The sequence below is a fragment of the Pseudophryne corroboree genome, chromosome 2 (assembly GCF_028390025.1).
Source record: "Pseudophryne corroboree isolate aPseCor3 chromosome 2, aPseCor3.hap2, whole genome shotgun sequence".
Lineage (NCBI taxonomy): Eukaryota > Metazoa > Chordata > Amphibia > Anura > Myobatrachidae > Pseudophryne > Pseudophryne corroboree.
Window position 1 is genome coordinate 401,717,116 of NC_086445.1, and position 21,393 is coordinate 401,738,508.

The window sequence follows — 21,393 nt, forward strand, 5'->3', positions numbered from 1 at the left end:
TCAGCCTGTTTGTATCGCACTGTAGGCGTAAGTCCTGGGCTACGCACAGACTGCACAGACTGGAAAAATTATTAAATGGTGAACGGATTTGCAGATGTCCGCTGTCTGGCAGAATTTTCGCACACCGTACACATGCATTCGCACACTTGCATGGGGCGGGTTTTCACTCTCACTGGGCGGCAACTATCTGATTGCAAAACTCTGCAAATTTGCGAACAGGTCTGAATTAGGCCCTAAGGCAGTAACAAAGCAGCTAAAACTCACATTGCCTTATATTTTGTCAGACACACTATTACCATACCTTCCAACATTGGTGCCTCTAGATTTGGAGGCTTCAACGCAAACACCTGAAAAGGGGGCGTGGCCTCAGGGGAAGAGGGTGGGGACTTGTGACATCTCCATTTGTGTCACTGTGGGGGCATGCCCAGCACTCTCTGAGATGCTGGCCTGCCATCAGTCTCTCCCTGCATGTGCACAGCATTTATTCACCCGCTGCTCTGGGCAGCAGTGACAGTGCCACCCCCCTCAACTTCCCCGCTGGACATTGTGGCCCATGGGTGGGACGAGACAGTCCTAGAAAACGGGACTGTCCTGCTGAATGTGGGACAGTTGGGAGGTATGCTATTGCATACAAAGACAAGGCTGCATGTGCACAACTCAAACACTACTCATTTATTTATAATAATCATTGCAATAAAATTTTGTATTTTGAGCGTGGTTCTTCGCATAATTAAGGCCATTGTAACGGCTTGCCCACCGCGTCCAGGTGACATCATTAGTCGGGCAAGTGCCTAACATTTTGGGGGTACAAATCTAGGGTGCGGGACACCCCAAAATGAAGCAGCTGAGTGACCCCAGGGCAACACTAAAGTGAAAAAATATATAGTGAAAAAAGTGAAGATAGGTTAGTGAGAGAGGCTGCTGAAAACAGCAGGGGTAAATTAATGAGCAGGGGTGTAGCGAGGGTGGCTCCGGTGGAGCGCGAGCTCCGGGTGCTGGAAAAGTTAAGGGGCGCGCTGCCGCCTGCCCCCCCCCCCCCTCTCCGCCCGCTACACCATGGGTGGAGGGACAGTCAGCCATAGAGGAGGAGGAGAAGCAAGGGGGTGCACACTGACTTAACTCGGATACTAGGTAGGGAACAGGGCAGGCAAGAGGCGACAGCAGGAGACACAGACAGCCAGCACATACCAGAGCTCTGCCGTCCTCTTTATATTTTTCACTGTCTGCTTGTAGCTGTGCAGCGGGGTTACTTCATTCCTGCCACACCACTCTCTGCCCCAGCTGCTCCAGCACCTCTTTCTGTCCCAGCTACTGTATCGCCTCTCTGCCCCAGCACCATTTTCTGCCCTGGCTGCTACAGCATCTCTATCTACATTGATGCTGCAGCACCTCTCTCTGCCCCAGCTGCTGCTGCAGCACCTCTCTCTGCTTTAGAAGCGGCAGAGTAACATGTATAAGCGGCTCTTCTGTGGCATAACGTATATAAGCGACTACTGTGGTGTGACGTGTATAAACGGCTCTACTGTGGTCTAATGCATATAAATGGCTCTACTGTGGCATAACATGTATAAGCAGCTTTACTGTGTTGTGTAACGTGTATAAGAGCATAAAGTGTATAAGGGGTACTACTGAGTGGTATAATGTGAATAACATACAATACTGTGTGGTGTAATCTGAATTGGTACTATTCTGTGGCCACTCCCCTTTCCCATGAAGCCACGCCCCTATAATTTTATTGCACGTCTTAGGCATGTAACATGCACCCAATCCAGTACAGGAGAGGGGGCGCCAAAACATACCCTTGATCCATGGAACCTAGCTACACCTCTGTTAGTGAGAGGTAACGGGGTGAGAAATAAAGTTGTGAGAGGTAAAGTAGTGGATTTCTGGGGTGTGGGTCCCCCAGGACTGTTGTGGCTGTTTGGCCTCAGGAGCGACACAGATTAACACTTATTTTCGTATTTCCTTTCATCCCTATCGTATGTTTTCTTTCAATGTAACTCATTTCCCACTTTCACTTCTCACTACCGGACATTACGTAACCCTAATGTCAAAATTACCTAATGAAAATATATAAATATATACACATACCTCCCAACATCACCCTCTCCAGAAGGGACAAAATGCTCTGCTTCTGGACTTTTCAGTAGTGACATGTATTGAAATGTCCTGTTGAGTACTTCACTTCCGGAATTATGCAGCCATTTATGAATAGGAGGTAATATATGTGGCATTTATATTTATGGCTGTGAGCATCGGTAATGTATGGCATCATATGGATGTGATTAGTATTACAGGTGGAATGCGGACGTTGGATACTGTTTGGCGTCAAGTTCTTTACGATGAGGGTTATATAAGGAGCCTGGGGGGCATGACCAACTCTCCTGCTGGATCTTTGGGATGTATATGTCACAGCTGTCCTGCCGCAGTGTTTCCTGATGAAGATCCTGCTGGGACCGAAAAGGTTTGAATTGAATTAAGCTGCCATTGAGCTGAGTATGTGCTGTTAAAAATATATCTATTTGTCTATTTATATGGAAAGTCTGGTGAGTGCTCCATTTATATTTTTCTACTATATATATATATAGAAAGAAAAATCAGGAGAACGCGTCCATAGTGCAGATAAATTTATTTCAAACAACGGGTAACAATGGACATTTCATGAATAATGAGAGACCCGTACCCTATGAGACCCACTCTTTGGGCCAGTTTTAACACATGTCAGAATCAACCAGGCACCACACCAGACCTGCTGTCATCAGAGACCGGACCAAGCACCGTGCCGGAGACGACCAACCCGTCAGTTCACTCGCAGGGATGCAGCCGAATTGTGTGAGCTGGGAGTAGGAGAACGCACGTCTGGCAGGCCCCGCCTCTACGCGTTTCGTAGTTACTTCGTCAGGAGACCATATCCAAGCAAGCAGTGGCACTTGTTACGGTGAGTAAGAACCCTGTGGTTTAATCAAAGCAAAAACAGGCCAACGTTTCGGGACACAGCCGCCCCTTTGTCAAGGTGAAGCAAAAGTCACCTTGCAAAGGGGCAGCTGTGCCCCGAAACGTTGGCCTGTTTTTGCTTTCATATGAATTAAACCACCAGGTTTTTACTCACCGTAACAAGTCTCTGAGTGCCACTGCTTGCTTGGGTATGGTATAGACGTGTTTCCAGAGAGCACCGGAGCGTAACTGTGGATGCGGTGAGTGCCAATCCGATGGAGCTTGTATATATGTGTGTATATATATATATATATATATACACACACACACACACACACACACACACACACACACACACACACACACACACACACACACACACACACACACACACATATATATATATATATATATATATATATATATACTATTGTAATATTGATCCTTTATTGGTGATGGTAAAAAGCCCTAATGCCCTGTAATTTTTGCATTTGACTTGAGGGCTCCGTATTACAAACTTTGGAAAATATGACCAGCATTATTGGATTTAGCCCTCGCTGTATGGCTTATCCTAAATATCAGAATGGTACAAAAATTCCCCTTTATAATTTTTCTTCTATAGGTGTCTGCCTTCTGCTAGAATACCATGCTGCCTAGCGGAAACACTAAAAGTTCAGTATTATACAGTGCTGAAAGTAGGGTGGTACGGAGTACCATTAGGAAATATGGTGGCGGTACGCAGTACCACCAGCCCACCGCCAGCGCCGCAGGGTCTCTGCCCGCAATGAGCCTGGCAACGAGCAAGAAACCCCTGACAATGAACCCCTGACAATGAACATGTAATACCTGGCAAAGAGCAAGAAACCCCTTTCGATGAGCATGTAGGGCGATACGTCCTACTAGAGGCATTATGTGGGTAAGCAGCACTGCAGGGGGTATTATGTATGTAAGTAACACTAGTGGAGCATTATGCATGTAAGCAGCAAAGCATGGTGCATTGTGTGTGCTAGCGGCACTACAGGGGGGCATTATGTGTGTAATGGGCACTAAAATGCCATGGGGGGGTGCAAAATGTATAATTACGCCACTGCATGGATAGCGTTACCCAGAAGTGCCGGGAACGCTGGTGACGCCAGGAGAAGATGCAGAAAGCTGCATCTTTTGCCATCAAGCCCCAAGTAAAAAGAAGCCTTACTGTGGGGCATAATTTGTAAGGGGCATTTTTGTGTGTGGGACATAAAACTGTGTCAGTGGCATAACTGTGTGTGGTATAATATGTAATAGGCATTACGGTGTGTGGAATAATATATAATAGGCATTACAGTGTGGCGTAATGTGTAATGGGCATTACGGTGTCTGGCATAATGTGTAATAGGCATTACGGTGTCTGGCATAATGTGTAATGGGCATTACGGTGTTTGGAATAATGTGTATGGGGCATTACGGTGTGTGGCATAATGTGGCCATGCCCCTATTGTCATGTAGCTACTCCCCTATTTTTGTGTGACCACACACCCTCATGAAACGTGACCACATCGATTTTTACTATCAGTACCACTAATAAAAAAATTCTACTTGCACCACTGGCATTATGTATCTGATATACAACATTGGTATGTATAATCGACCTTTAGTGAGTATGATAACTAACATAGCACCCATCGTTGTTAGGTTTCTAGAATTTTATCCTAATTCTATTTTTCTGATCCATTCTACGACCAACATAAGTTATGTTGGCCATTTTAAACTTTTAGCCCTAAAAGGACCTATATCCACAGGAGAATTATATCTGTGACATCTGTGCTGATTACATATCCAAAATACAGTTTGGTATGTACTGTATAATTGTTTTCACCTGTCCCTGCTTTTTTGCTACTTCAGATGCCCAATTAATGTTTAATTATATTCATCAGTTTTCAGAAAGGACCTAGCTGGCACAACCAGTGGTGTATTCTCTTTACCAAGCTATACATATCACGTCTATTTCAGGCTCTTGGCATGTACTTAAACTTAAAGCTCATTTTGTTGAAAACAAAATTGTTATCAACCAGGTACTAAGTTGTTACATTTGACACTCAGATTTATACCCCTGACGAAGTCTTCGGGACGGAACGCGTTGGTTTATATGTTCTATTCAGCATCTGTATTGCATCATGAATAAAAGTCATCAAAGAAACTCGTTATACTGAATTCAAACTGGACAAATACACAGCACCTTTCTGAGAAACTATACAGATATTGTCTATGGACTATTGTTTTTAAAAAAAAAATAATTTTATTGTGAATAAATTGTTATATACATACAAAAGCAATGTTTTATTGTTAAATGCATTTGCTATGCTAAACATAATCTATCTATCTATCTATATATATATATATATATATATATATATATATATATATGCATGTCTACTAGTGATGAGCGGGTTCGGTTCCTCGGAATCCGAACCCCCCCGAAGTTCACCCATTTTACACGGGTCCGAGGCATACTCGGATTCTCCCGTATGGCTCGGTTAACCCGAGCGCGCCCGAACGTCATCATCCCGCTGTCAGATTCTCGCGAGATTTGGATTCTATATAAGGAGCCGCGCGTCGTTTTTCACTCGTGCATTGGAAATGATAGTGAGAGGACGTGGCTGGCGTCCTCTCACTTTGTTTCAGGGGGCTGCAGTGCAAATATCTTTATTCTGGGGACCAGCAGGAGGAGTACAGTATAGTATAGGAGGAGTACAGTGCAGAGTTTTGCTGACCAGTGACCAGACCACCAGTATTATACGTTGTCTGCCTGAAAAACGCTCCATACCTGTGCTCCGTGTGCTGCATATATCTGTGCTCACACTGCTTTATTGTGGGGACTGGGGACCAGCAGTATTATATAGGAGGAGTACAGTGCAGAGTTTTGCTGACCAGTGACCACCAGTATACGTTGTCTGCCTGAAAAACGCTCCATATCTGTGCTCAGTGTGCTGCATATATCTGTGCTCACACTGCTTTATTGTGGGGACTGGGGACCAGCAGTATTATATAGGAGGAGTACAGTGCAGAGTTTTGCTGACCAGTGACCACCAGTATACGTTGTCTGCCTGAAAAACGCTCCATATCTATGCTCAGTGTGCTGCATATATCTGTGCTCACACTGCTTTATTGTGGGGACTGGGGACCAGCAGTATTATATAGGAGGAGTACAGTGCAGAGTTTTGCTGACCAGTGACCACCAGTATACGTTCTCTGCCTGAAAAATGCTCCATATCTGTGCTCAGTGTGCTGCATATATCTGTGCTCACACTGCTTTATTGTGGGGACTGGGGACCAGCAGTATTATATAGGAGGAGTACAGTGCAGAGTTTTGCTGACCAGTGACCACCAGTATTATACGTTGTCTGCCTGAAAAACGCTCCATATCTGTGCTCAGTGTGCTGCATATATCTGTGCTCACACTGCTTTATTGTGGGGACTGGGGACCACCAGTATTATATAGGAGGAGTACAGTGCAGAGTTTTGCTGACCAGTGACCACCAGTATTATACGTTCTCTGCCTGAAAAACGCTCCATATCTGTGCTCAGTGTGCTGCATATATCTGTGCTCACACTGCTTTATTGTGGGGACTGGGGACCAGCAGTATTATATAGGAGGAGTACAGTGCAGAGTTTTGCTGACCAGTGACCACCAGTATTATACGTTCTCTGCCTGAAAAACGCTCCATATCTGTGCTCAGTGTGCTGCGTATATCTGTGCTCACACTGCTTTATTGTGGGGACTGGGGACCAGCAGTATTATATAGGAGGAGTACAGTGCAGAGTTTTGCTGACCAGTGACCACCAGTATTATACGTTCTCTGCCTGAAAAACGCTCCATATCTGTGCTCAGTGTGCTGCGTATATCTGTGCTCACACTGCTTTATTGTGGGGACTGGGGACCAGCAGTATTATATAGGAGGAGTACAGTGCAGAGTTTTGCTGACCAGTGACCACCAGTATTATACGTTCTCTGCCTGAAAAACACTCCATCTCTGTGCTGCATTGTAGTATATAGTAGGAGTACAGTGCATAATTTTGCTGACCACCAGTATATAATATATAGGAGTACGGTACAGAAGGCCACTGCTCTACCTACCTCTGTGTCGTCAAGTATACTATCCATCCATACCTGTGGTGCATTTAAGTTTTGCACAGTTTGCTGACCACCAGTATATAATAATATATAGCATTACGGTACAGTAGGCCACTGCTGTACCTACCTCTGTGTCGTCAAGTATACTATCCATACCTGTGGTGCATTTAAGTTTTGCACAGTTTGCTGACCACCAGTATATAATATATAGCATTACGGTACAGTGGGCCACTGCTGTACCTACCTCTGTGTCGTCAAGTATACTATCCATCCATACCTGTGGTGCATTTCAGTTTTGCACAGTTTGCTGACCACCAGTATATAATATATAGCATTACGGTACAGTAGGCCACTGCTGTACCTACCTCTGTGTCGTCAAGTATACTATCCATCCATACCTGTGGTGCATTTCAGTTTTGCACAGTTTGCTGACCACCAGTATATAATATATAGCAGTACGGTACAGTAGGCCACTGCTCTACCTACCTCTGTGTCGTCAAGTATACTATCCATCCATACCTGTGGTGCATTTCAGTTGTGCGCAGTATATATATTGATACTGGCATATAATTCCACACATTAAAAAATGGAGAACAAAAATGTGGAAGGTAAAATAGGGAAAGATCAAGATCCACTTCCACCTCGTGCTGAAGCTGCTGCCACTAGTCATGGCCGAGACGATGAAATGCCATCAACGTCGTCTGCCAAGGCTGATGCCCAATGTCATAGTAGAGAGCATGTAAAATCCAAAACACAAAAGTTCAGTAAAATGACCCAAAAATCAAAATTAAAAGCGTCTGAGGAGAAGCGTAAACTTGCCAATATGCCATTCACGACACGGAGTGGCAAGGAACGGCTGAGGCCCTGGCCTATGTTCATGGCTAGTGGTTCAGCTTCACATGAGGATGGAAGCACTCATCCTCTCGCTAGAAAAATGAAAAGACTTAAGCTGGCAATTGCACAGCAAAGAACTGTGCGTTCTTCTAAATCACAAATCCCCAAGGAGAGTCCAATTGTGTCAGTTGCGATGCCTGACCTTCCCAACACTGGACGGGAAGAGGTGGCGCCTTCCACCATTTGCACGCCCCCTGCAAGTGCTGGAAGGTGCACCCGCAGTCCAGTTCCTGATAGTCAAATTGAAGATGTCACTGTTGAAGTACACCAGGATGAGGATATGGGTGTTGCTGGCGCTGAGGAGGAAATTGACAAGGAAGATTCTGATGGTAAGGTGGTTTGTTTAAGTCAGGCACCCGGGGAGACACCTTTTGTCCGTGGGACGAATATGGCCATTGACATGCCTGGTCAAATTACAAAAAAAAATCACCTCTTCGGTGTGGAATTATTTTAACACAAATGCGGACAACAGGTGTCAAGCCGTGTGTTGCCTTTGTCAAGCTGTAATAAGTAGGGGTAAGGACGTTAACCACCTCGGAACATCCTCCCTTATACGTCACCTGCAGCGCATTCATCATAAGTCAGTGACAAGTTCAAAAACTTTGGATGACAGCAGAAGCAGTCCACTGACCACTAAATCCCTTCCTCTTGTAACCAAGCTCCTGCAAACCACACCACAAACTCCCTCAGTATCAATTTCCTCCTTACACAGGAAAGCCAATAGTCCTGCAGGCCATGTCACTGTCAAGTCTGACGAGTCCTCTCCTGCCTGGGAATCCTCCGATGCATCCTTGAGTGTAACGCCTCCTGCTGCTGGCGCTGCTGTTGTTGCTGCTGGGAGTCGATCGTCATCCCAGAGGTGAAGTTGGAAGACCACTTGTACTACTTCCAGTAAGCAATTGACTGTCCAACATTCCTTTGCGAGGAAGATGAAATATCACAGCAGTCATCCTGCTGCAAAGCGGATAACTCAGGCCTTGGCAGCCTGGGCGGTGAGAAACGTGTTTCCGTTATCCACCGTTAATTCACAGGCAACTAGAGACTTGATTGAGGTACTGTGCCCCCGGTACCAAATACCATCTAGGTTCCATTTCTCTAGGCAGGCGATACCGAAAATGTACACAGACCTCAGAAAAAGAGTCACCAGTGTCCTAAAAAATGCAGTTGTACCCAATGTCCACTTAACCACGGACATGTGGACAAGTGGAGCAGGGCAGACTCAGGACTATATGACTGTGACAGCCCACTGGGTAGATGTATTGCCTCCCGCAGCAAGAACAGCAGCGGCGGCACCAGTAGCAGCATCTCGCAAACGCAAACTCGTTCCTAGGCAGGCTACGCTTTGTATCACCGCTTTCCAGAAGAGGCACACAGCTGACAACCTCTTACAGAAACTGAGGAACATCATTGCAGAATGGCTTACCCCAAATGGACTCTCCTGGGGATTTGTGACATCGGACAACGCCAGCAATATTGTGCGTGCATTACATCTGGGCAAATTCCAGCACGTCCAATGTTTTGCACATACATTGAATTTGGTGGTGCAGAATTATTTAAAAAACGTCAGGGGCGTGCAAGAGATGCTGTCGGTGGCCCGAAGAATTGTGGGACACTTTCGGCATTCAGCCACCGCGTGCCGAAGACTGGAGCACCAGCAAACAGTCCTGAACCTGCCCTGCCATCATCTGAAGCAAGAGGTGGTAATGAGGTGGAATTCAACCCTCTATATGCTTCAGAGGATGGAGGAGCAGCAAAAGGCCATTCAAGCCTATACATCTGCCTACGATATAGGCAAAGGAGGGGGAATGCACCTGACTCAAGCGCAGTGGAGAATGATTTCAACGTTGTGCAAGGTTCTGCAACCCTTTGAACTTGCCACACGTGAAGTCAGTTCAGACACTGCCAGCCTGAGTCAGGTCATTCCCCTCATCAGGCTTTTGCAGAAGAAGCTGGAGACATTGAAGGAGGAGCTAAAACAGAACGATTCCGCTAGGCATGTGGGACTTGTGGATGGAGCCCTTAATTCGCTTAACCAGGATTCACAGGTGGTCAATCTGTTGAAATCAGAGCACTACATTTTGGCCACTGTGCTCGATCCTAGATTTAAAACCTACGTTGTATCTCTCTTTCCGGCAGACACAAGTCTGCAGAGGTTCAAAGACCTGCTGGTGAGAAAATTGTCAAGTCAAGCGGAACGTGACCCGTCAACAGCTCCTCCTTCACATTCTCCCGCAACTGGGGGAGCGAGGAAAAGGCTAAGAATTCCGAGCCCACCCGCTGGCGGTGATGCAGGGCAGTCTGGAGCGAGTGCTGACATCTGGTCCGGACTGAAGGACCTGCCAACGATTACTGACATGTCGTCTACTGTCACTGCATATGATTCTCTCACCATTGAAAGAATGGTGGAGGATTATATGAGTGACCGCATCCAAGTAGGCACGTCAGACAGTCCGTACGTATACTGGCAGGAAAAAGAGGCAAATTGGAGGCCCTTGCAGAAACTGGCTTTATTTTACCTAAGTTGCCCACCCTCCAGTGTGTACTCCGAAAGAGTGTTTAGTGCAGCCGCTCACCTTGTCAGCAATCGGCGTACGAGGTTACTTCCAGAAAATGTGGAGAAGATGATGTTCATCAAAATGAATTATAATCAATTCCTCCGTGGAGACATTCACCAGCAGCAATTGCCTCCAGAAAGTACACAGGGACCTGAGATGGTGGATTCCAGTGGGGACGAATTAATAATCTGTGAGGAGGGGGATGTACACAGTGAAAAAGGGGTGAGGAATCGGAGGATGATGATGAGGTGGACATCTTGCCTCTGTAGAGCCAGTTTGTGCAAGGAGAGATTGATTGCTTCTTTTTTGGTGGGGGCCCAAACCAACCAGTCATTTCAGTCACAGTTGTGTGGCAGACCCTGTCGCTGAAATGATGGGTTTGTTAAAGTGTGCATGTCCTGTTTATACAACATAAGGGTGGGTGGGAGGACCCAAGGACAATTCCATCTTGCACCTCTTTTTTCTTTCATTTTTCTTTGCATCATATGCTGTTTGGGGACTATTTTTTTGAAGTGCCATCCTGTCTGACACTGCAGTGCCACTCCTAGATGGGCCAGGTGTTTGTGTCGGCCACTTGTGTCGCTTAGCTTAGCCATCCAGCGACCTTGGTGCACCTCTTTTTTTCTTTGCATCACGTGCTGTTTGGGGACTATTTTTTTGAAGTGCCATCCTGTCTGACACTGCAGTGCCACTCCTAGATGGGCCAGGTGTTTGTGTCGGCCACTTGGGTCGCTTAGCTTAGTCATCCAGCGACCTCGATGCAAATTTTAGGACTAAAAATAATATTATGAGGTGTTCAGAATAGATTGAAAATGAGTGGAAATTATGGTTATTGAGGTTAATAATACTATGGGATCAAAATGACCCCCAAATTCTATGATTTAAGCCGTTTTTGAGGGTTTTTTGTAAAAAAACACCCGAATCCAAAACACACCCGAATCCGACAAAAAATTTTCAGGGAGGTTTTGCCAAAACGCGTCCGAATCCAAAACACGGCCGCGGAACCGAATCCAAAACCAAAACACAAAACCCGAAAAATGTCCGGTGCACATCACTAAAATTGTCTACCATTAGTGACAGACCTATTGACTGTAGACCTTTTTAGAGTAGATCTATAGTTCGGATACCGCTGCCATGTATATCCATCACTCTTGGCTGAAGATTCCTGGCACTGGAATCCACTGTTGTGGATACAGTTAACCTGTTACCTTCTGCAAATCCTAATGGAGGTGATTCCGAGTTGTTTGCTCGCTAGCAGATTTTAGCAGCATTGCACACGCTAGGCCGCGGCCCTCTGGGAGTGTATCTTAGGTTAGCAGAATTGCGAACGAAAGATTAGCAGAATTGCGAATAGAAAATTCTTAGCAGTTTCTGAGTAGCTCCAGACCTACCTACACTGCGATCAGCTCAGCCCGTTTCGTTCCTGGTTTGACGTCACAAACACGCCCTGCGTTCGGCCAGCCACTCCCCCATTTCTCTAGACACTCCCGCGTTTTTTCCTGGCATGCCTGCGTTTTTCCGCACACTCCCAGAAAACGGCCAGTTTCCGCCCAGAAACACCCACTTCCTGTCAATCACACTCCGATCACTTCAACGATGAAAATTCTTTGTTCGGACGTGAGTAAATCTACTAAGTTTTGAGCTAAAATACTTAGCACATGCGCCCTGCATGCACATTTATCGGCTAACCGCAGTATAGCGAAAATCGGCAACGAGCGAACAACTCGGAATGACCCCCAATGTGCCGTAAGGTAATACATTCAAAACATAACATGTTTCAATGCATAAAACAATAATTTTATTTGGAATATGTGGTGTCGAAAAATTTGGTGAAAAAAAATACTTCAATTATCTATCACAAGGTCAGAACTTGCACACCTCATCTTTGACATATTGAGGGAAATGCATATAAAAATAAAAACCCTTCTAAAGAGTGGAGAACCAATTAGCTGTTACCTTTAATTTTATAAAATGTGCCTGATAAATGCCAGCTTGTAGCAGCTGATTGGTCCTTTCCCCTGTCTTTAGCATTCTTGATTTCCAACTCTAACATAGGAGGGTCATTCCGAGTTGATCGCTAGCTGCCGTTGTTCGAAGAGCAGCGATCAGGCTAAAAATCGGTATTTCTGTGCATGCGTATGGGCAGCAATGCGCACGCGCGTCGTACAGGTACAAACAGGGCCGGTGCTTGACCTTGTGGCGCCCAGGGTGAAAGTTTCCTTTGGCGCCCCAAAGACGCCCCCCCCCCCCGACAGTGAAACAGGGTTAGTGCGCGCCATAGGCGCGTGTAAAAAATGGGGGCATGGCTTAATAGGAAAGGGGCATGGTCAGTTTTGCCCCCTGTAGAGTTGTGCACCCTGTAGAGCTGTGCCCACAGTAGCTGTTGTGCCCCATGCAGCTGTTGTGCCCCCTGCAGCTGTGCCCCCTGCAGCTGTTGTGCCCCCTGCAGCTGTGCCCCCAGTAGCTGTTATGCCCCCTGCAGCTGTGCCCCCAGTAGTTGTGCCTCCTGCAGCTGTGCCCCCAGTAGCTGTTATGCCCCCTGCAGCTGTGCCCCCAGTAGTTGTGCCCCCTGCAGCTGTGCCCCCAGTAGCTGTTATGCACCCTGCAACTGTGCCCCATTAGTTGTGGCCCCAGTAGTTGTGCCCCCCTTAGTGTGCCCCCTGCAGCTGTGCCCCCCTTAGTGTGCCCACCAGTAGCTGTGCACCTAGTAAAAAAAAAAAAAATACTTACCAGCCCCGTTCCTGCTTCCCGACCACTGCACTCAGTCTCCGCCGCTGGCGCCGCTCCTCTGATCTATGGGAGAGACGTTATGACGTCTCTCCCATAGCGCTGCACAGGAAGGTCCCGTCCGCGAAGGGAAACTAGACGCTACCTCACTGCGCGTCTAGATTCTCTTCGCGGAGAGGACCTTTTTCATAACCACCGCCGCCATCCTAGTTAGCAGCGGCTCTTGCCACGGCGGCGCCCCCGGGACAGCGGCGCCCTGGGCAAAAGTCCTGCTTGCCCGTGGCAAGAGCCGCTACTGGGTACAAAGCCCGTTGTGGTTGTGCACAGGTTGTAGCGAAGTTTTCAGTCGCACTGATGGCCGCAAGAAGATTGACAGGAAGGGGGCGTTTCTGGGTGTCAACTGACCATTTTCAGGGAGTGTTTGCAAAAACGCAGGCGTGTCTGAAAAAACGCAGGCGTGGCTGGGCGGGTGTATGATGTCAAATCTGGACACGAATAGGCTGAAGTGATCGCAAGCACTGAGTAGGTTCAGAGCTACTCAGAAACTGCACAAACTGTTTTTGCAGATCTCGGCTGCACATGCGTTCGTACTTCTGCTAAGCTAAAATACACCCCCCAGTGGGCGGCGGCATAGCGTTTGCACGGCTGCTAAAAACTGCTAGCGAGCGATCAACTCGGAATGACCCCCATTGTTGTGAATTGTGGCAAAGGTGCAGTATTTTTATTTCTTTATTAACAGTTTATTATATAGTGCTGAAAATTCTGTTGTGCTTTACAATTGTACACAATGCTAAAACAAAACTGGGTAATAACAAACAGTCATAGAGGTAGGATCAAGCACTGTTAAAAAAAAAAAAAGGTTCCCTCTCATCAAGAAACTTTGCAGCACTTTGACTGTGGGCATTATTCAGAGTTGCAAGTAAACCACATAACGCATGTGAAAAAAGACATTAGCATCTTTGCGACCTATTCAGAGTTGGTTACATGAATCTGTAGCTGCAGTTCTCTTCACAATAATCGTCCTTCCCCATATGCCAGCTCAGCAATACTTCTGTGGGATGATATTTTATGATCAACAGGGAATATTCACTAATGAGCAACATCACTTGGAAACAGAACTGCACCTGAGTTTATTGAAGCGATAACGAGAAATGTATTCCCCCATCCCTGGACTTAGTAATGATTTCGGCAGTACAGAGAAGCTCTCTGACAATCACGTGATTGCCAGAGAATAATAACTTCCTAGTGGTCACATTATTTGAAAGAGGTGACTCAATTGTTTAAAACTAGGGTACTGCTGATTATGTGGCTCCAAGGATAGGGGGATGCTCTGTACTCCATATGCAGGTTTTTAAAATTTTCTGCAATGTGTATTCTGAAAGGGGTGTAGCTTAATGCTGTAATTGCCACCAAGACATGATGTAGTATTCACTAGACCAGAGGTTCTCAAACTCGGTCCTCAGGACCCCACACAGTGCATGTTTTGCAGGTAACCCAGCAGGTGCACAGGTGTATTAATTACTCACTGACACATTTTAAAAGGTCCACAGGTGGAGCTAATTATTTCACTTGCGATTCTGTGAGGAGACCTGCAAAACATGCACTGTGTGGGGTCCTGAGGACCGAGTTTGAGAACCTCTGCACTAGACTATGCTCAGTTTCTGAATTCACTAATACTCCTTACCCTCTCTCAGATCACAACCTTATCACCTGCATGCTCTCCTCCATTACTTCAAACTCTGTGTCACTGAAGTCCTTCAATCCTCCTCAAACCTGCAGATATATTGGCGCTATTAATTTTCAAGAACTTTCCACATCACTCCAACAACTGCTTTTACCTATTACTGCATTCACTTCTCCCTGCACTAGACTCTAGAAATAGCCCTTGATGAAGTGGTTCCAGCTACCCATCACACTCCACGTAGGCCTAGATATCAACCATGGCACTCTAAAGTAACAAGACACCTACAAAAACGGTCACGTAGAGTTGAACATCAGTGGCGAAAATCTCATATTCCAAATGACTTCCTCACATACAAGACTGTCTACCAGGGGCAAATTGGGATTGAAAACCAGCCTGGGAAATTTATGCAAGCAGCCCTAATAGGGGTACAGTCTGATAAGGGGTTGGGGTCTGTTGAGGGGGTCTGGATCACTCCTCATAGGGCCTGGTTATATGCAGTTGTGGCCTTCCTTGCATCTTCAGCTGCAGTTGTGTCTAAGACCAGGCACTGATTGGGAAATAAAAGTGTCCCTGTAAAATTTTGTAGAAGTGGCTCATCTTGAGCAGCACAAGAGGATACCGTGTAGCCATGGCAGCATCACTAGATGGCAGAGTTACTATACTGCAGAGATGGAATAACAGAATGAATGGGGACAACACAGTGTACTGAGTGTGGTGGGCTACCTGTCATGTGGTGTGTGAGGCCACATGACAACACACAAAACAGGCCCCATAGATACATCGGCCATCCAGGACTCTTCATGGTGAGCCCTATGGCCAATCCGCCCCTTCTGTCTACCACTCTTATAGTAATGCCCTGAACACTGCCAAAAAAAAACATATTTCCAAACTCTCATGTCTGTTAAAGCCGCTAACCCCAAATTACTTTTTAATATATTTAAATCACTTCTCAACCCTCCCTCATCCAACTCACCAGCCACTATCAAGGCGCAAGATTTTGCTTCCTACTTCAAGGACAAGATTGATAAGATCCGAGATTAAATGGTATGCTCTTCCTCAGCCAGTGACCTGCTCAATTCCCTACCTGAACCCTCTGGCACTTTCTCTTCAGTTGATCCCACAAATGAAGATGTAGTATAAACACTCTACTCATCCTGCTAGTCTACTACCTCTCCTCTTGATCATATACCCTCACAAATAAGTAAATCTCTGTCTCCTGTGCTCATTCCAACCTTAACTAACATCTGTAATCTCTCTCTACTGGTATCTTTCCTTCACTGTTCAAGCATGCAGTGATTACTCCATTCTGAGAAAAACTAAATTCTGATCCTAACTCTTTCTTAAATTACTGTCCTATCTCCCAGCTCCCTTGCCTCTCCAAGCAACTTGAGAGACTTGCCTACACTTGCCTCACACACTTTCTTAACTCACACAACTTATTGGAAACAGGCTTTCGTTCCCAACACTCCACAGAGATAGCACTGACTAAAGTAGAGAATGATCTGGTCACTGCGAAGTCTGAAGGCCATTACTCACTTCTTATTCTTCTAGATTTCTCTGCTGCTTTAGACACTGTTGATCACTCTCTTCTCATACAAACACTACAATCCCTAGGTCTTCAAGACACAGCCCTTTCTCGGTTCCTATTCTACCTATCTAATCACTCCTTCAGTGTCCGCTTCTCTAAATCCACCTCTTCTTCACTACCTCTTTCAGTTGAAGTACCACAAGGCTCAGTCTTAAGTCCGTTGCTTTTCTCAATCTTTACCTCATCTCTTGGTAAACTAATCAGCTCTTTTCGATTTCAGTAACATTTGTACGTGAATACCTTTCTGCTGTTTCATCTAGGATGTCATCTCGCCACCTCAAACTTAATATTTCCAAAACAGAGTTAATTATATTTTAACCGGCCAATAGTAGTTACCAGCCTGATATCTCTATCACTGTTGAAAACGCAATAATAAATCCTACCCCACAAGCTCGCTGCCTAGGTGTCCTTGACTCTGAACTGTCCTTTGTTCCCCACATTCAATCTGTATCAAAATAATTTAACATGTATCTAAAAAACATATCCAAAATATGACCATACCTTACACAAGACACTGCAAGAACTCTAATCTATGCTCTCATTATCTTCTGTATTGGATTATTGCATTAGTCTTCTTACTGGTCTTACCAAAAAGAGACTGTCACCACTACAATCCATTCTGAATGCAGCTGCAAGGCTAATCTTCCTCTCTAATCGTTCATCGGCTACAGATCCACTCTGTCAGTCCCTCCGTTGGATACCTGTATTCTACTGTATTTAATACAAAATACTTTTACTCACACACAAGGCCATTAACCAAACCACACCTATGTGCATCTCTTTGCTTATTTAAAAATATCTCTGAGCCCATCTGCATCGCTCCTCACAAGATCTACGTTTCTCATCCAAACTCATTACTCGCTCCCATGCACAATTGTAGGACTTTCTTCAGGCTGCACCTACTCTGTGGAATGCCCTACCACTCACAATAAGACTTTCTTTAGTCTCCAAACCTTCAAGCGTTCCCTGAAAATTCACCTATTCAGACAAGCTTACCAAATTCCAGAACCGCTTACATAACCTTCATAAGCTTTCCTATCCAGTTATATTCCCACTGTACCAGGGACGTGCAGTCAGGGGAGGCAGTACTTCCCCTGTCATTAATGATTCAAATAATACAAAGAAGATACTTATGACACAGATTTTGTGCCATAAGTATATTTGTATTACTTTAATCATTTTTATCCTGTAAAAATCTGTGTTTCGGAGGCCACTGACACTGTAAAAGGGCCGGAAAAGGAAGGGGGGGTCAAGCAGCAGGGAGTAAAATCCCATTGAAAAAAAGCCCTGTAAGCGGCACTAGTATAAGTTCCTCTTTGACAGGGGCGTGCTTTCAGCCCATATGAAAGCACGCCCCTGTCACTGTGGAGGAGGTGATTGGGCAGTGGTGGATTCGGGGGTGTGCAGTGCTAAGCTGAGCTCCTGGTCCCCAGCCATGCAGACAAGCTACGTCTGAGTACCTGCTCTGCCTGCATGTGGCGCTGGGGTACTGGGAGCTAAGCTCCCGGACCTCAGCACCCTGCACTGCTCAGGGAGCCGGCTAGCCCGGTCCCCCTGTGTGCCGCTCACTCAGGCCGCAGCGGGTCCGTACTCCCCCCGCCGTCTCATTTCAAGCAACACGTAGTCCCGGGTGCCAGGGTATGTGGTTGCTGGAGTGGACGAGGCTATGCTGTCTCATTGTATACATAATTATGCAGCACATCACTGCAAAAGTACCAGGCGCATCAGATGCTTTGATCTTGGCGTCCAGATGGATTTGTTATGTCTGCCCTGCGGTACAAGACCCCATCAGGGACCCAGGTAATCTTTACCTGCCCACCCCCAAACTCGACACCCTTGTTCAAAGATTTTAAAATGCAAGCTCAATATGTCTTCCATAGCAGGAGGCGGCAAACCTGTGTTGCCTGTGAGTCATATATTGTGAGTGCATGTATCCACTCTAACAGGTACCAGTGTGGTGAAGACTACACTAATTATTGTCCTGAGCTTGGGAGGTGGTAAAACAGTATCTCATGGGAGTGAATAAATTATGTAACCAGAATTGTGCAGGGAGATAGAGTGCCAATCTCTCCATGAAAAAAGTGTCAGCTATTGTGTGTAATATATACTGCCTTAAGTGAGCTATGCTACACTGCAGATGTAATAAAGTCTTACTTTACTTATATTCATCAAGACAAAGGGTGGGCCACCACTATGCTTACTGATGCAGTGTTACACAAACTTTGTTGTTACTTATCCTGCATTTGCAGGTTCACATATTTGCCAGTTCACACACAGACCTTTGTGAGCTTTGCAGTCGGGGACAGCTATCCTGGCTGCAGCAACTTCTTACCCCCCCAGTTCCCCTCGGCACAGCACACCAGGGGCTCCCTGCATGGAACCCAGAACATGAAACCCCTGACAATGAGCATGAAACCAATGGAAACTAGCATGAAACCGCTGGCAACGAGCATGGAACCCATGGCATGAAAACATTGGTAACGAGCATGAGACCCCTGGCAACGAACATGAAACCGCTGGCAATGAGCATGGAACCCAGGACATGAAACCACTGGCAACGAGCATGAGACCCCCGGCAACGAGCAGGTAATTTAAAAATAATTAGAGGCCTTACTGTGGCATAATTTGTATGGGACATTATTGTGTATGGAGCATAAAATGGTGTCTGGCATAACTGTATGTGGCATAATGTGGAATGGGCATTATGGTGTGTGGAATAATGTGGAATGGGCATTATGGTGTGTGGAATAATGTGGAATGGGCATTACGGTGTGTGGAATAATGTGGAATGGGCATTGCGGTGTGTGGAATAATGTGGAATGGGCATTACGGTGTGTGACATAATGTGTAAAGGGCATTACTATAAGGAGCAAAAATGACAAATAATCTAAAGGGCAGGAATAGTTTTTTCCCCCCTGTGTTTTGTTTTTCCTGTGTTGTATAGGGGGCTCTACCTTGCGTAATGTGTATAAGGGGTACTACTGTGTGGTGTAATGTGACTGACAGACACTACTGTGCGGTGTAATGTGAATTGGTACTATTCTGTGGCCATGCCCCTTCCCCATGAAGCCACGACCCTGTCACCCTCTGCTGCCACCCTCTCCCTAGCATCACCCTCTCCCTGGCGTCACGCTGTTCCTAGTCACCATCTCCCTGGCGTCACGCTCTTCCTGTCACCCTCTCCCTGTCACCCACAGCTGTCACCCTTTCTCTGGCGTCACGCTCTCCCTGTCACCCACTGCTGGCTATTTTGTTGTCCAGGACTTCCATTAACTTAATAGCGCCACACCCACGGTGCTATTAAGTTAATGGAAGCCTTGGACAACATAATTGCATTCATGTTCTCCTCCCCAGTCCCAAACACAATTTTTTTTTCTATAAAAATGTACAATATATTAGCCACCTGCTCATCACATGTTTGATAAGCAGGCAGGCTGCGGGCATTGGCGGCGGTGGCGGCATCGAACTGAGATGCGAATTAGTGGTGAAGGGTCGGGGCAGTTGATGATAAGCGAGTTTCTAAGCCATTGGCGGTGGAGGGGGAAGTGGGCATCGGCTCAGGGGCAGTAGCGGGCATTGGCTCAGTGGCGGTAGGGGTCATCGGCAGACATTATGGCTGCAGTGCCTCACCAGCCACTGACCTCACCACACGCCACTGCCCTGTACAGCCCACACATATCCTCACATATTTTCTTTTCCTTCACTTACCCTTTCTCCGGACTCTGTTTCATCACAGCTGTGATGTGATATCATGCAGGCCACCAAGAACCTTTGCAATCTGGCGGACAACTATGCAATAGATTGCACCTATCCTTGTGTATCAATGCCTATTTCCCTATAGATTGTAAGCTTGCGAGCAGGGCCTTCCTACCTCTATGACTGTTTATTACCCAGTTTTGTTTTACATTGTTTCCAATTGTAAAGCAGAATGGAATTTGCTGCACTATGGGGGTCACTCCGAGTTGATCGCTCGCTAGCTGCTTTTAGCAACAGTGCAAACGCTAAGCCGCCACCCTCTGGGAGTGTATCTTAGCTCAGCAGAAGTGCGAACGACAGGGTCGCAGCATTGCTACTAAAAAAGATTGTGCAGTTTCAGAGTAGCTGCAGACCTACTCCTACCTTGCGATCAGCCAGCCACTCCCCCGTTTCCCCAGCCACGCGTGCGTTTTTTCACACACTTCCCGAAAACGGTCAGTTACCACTCAGAAACACCCACTTCCTGTCAATCACTCAATGATCAGCAGTGCGACTGAAAAGCGTTGCTAGAGCTTGTGTAAAACTACATCGGCTTTTGTGAAAGTACGTCGCGCATGCGCACTGCGCATCATAAGCATGCGCAGAAGTGCCGAGTTTTTGCCTGATTGCTGCGCTGCGAACAACGGCAGCTACCGATCAACTCTGAATGACCCCCTATTTAAGAAACTTTTTATAAATAAGTAATAATGTAAAGTAGTCCTGCTCCACCCTGGGTTAGAGCAACTATAGTAGGGAGGGACTATTAGACAAGTTTCTCCCGTTTGAACCTCTGCATAATATGGTGCAAGGGACAATACTGTAGGGGGCACAATATGGTGCAAAGGACATTACTGTGTGAGGCATAATATGGTGGAATGTTTTCTTTCCTGTGGTGGTCAAGGTCAGGTGGTGTCGAAAAACTGTGGTGTAAGGTAGGCTCTCCTGCAAAGCCATGCTTATTTTTAGTGAGGCCACACCCATTTTTAATGAGACCACACCCATTTTAGGGAGGCCACGTCCCCTTTCTGGGGGAGCGCACAAAAAAGGAGATTTATGGTAAGACTTACCATTGTTAAATCTCTTTCTGCGAGGTACACTGGTTTCCACAGGGAATAACATCGGAGTGTAGAGTTGGATCTTGATCCAAGGCACCAAACAGGCTAAA

General features: G+C 46.2%; 1 long non-coding RNA gene across 3 annotated transcripts in view; it reads right to left on the reverse strand.

Annotated features, from left to right (window-relative positions):
- LOC135050832 (uncharacterized) overlaps positions 1-21,393 on the reverse strand; it is a 41,979-nt gene that overhangs the window by 5,444 nt on the left and 15,142 nt on the right. Inside the window, exons 2-3 of one of the 3 annotated variants that reach the window (XR_010241861.1) lie at positions 5,022-5,075; positions 2,092-2,447 (exon numbers count right to left, since the gene is read on the reverse strand). This is a non-coding gene — a long non-coding RNA (uncharacterized LOC135050832). Of the gene's footprint in view, positions 1-2,091; positions 2,448-5,021; positions 5,076-14,905; positions 14,995-21,393 lie in introns of all 3 variants that reach the window. The other 2 variants (XR_010241859.1, XR_010241860.1) reach the window with 2 other exon arrangements.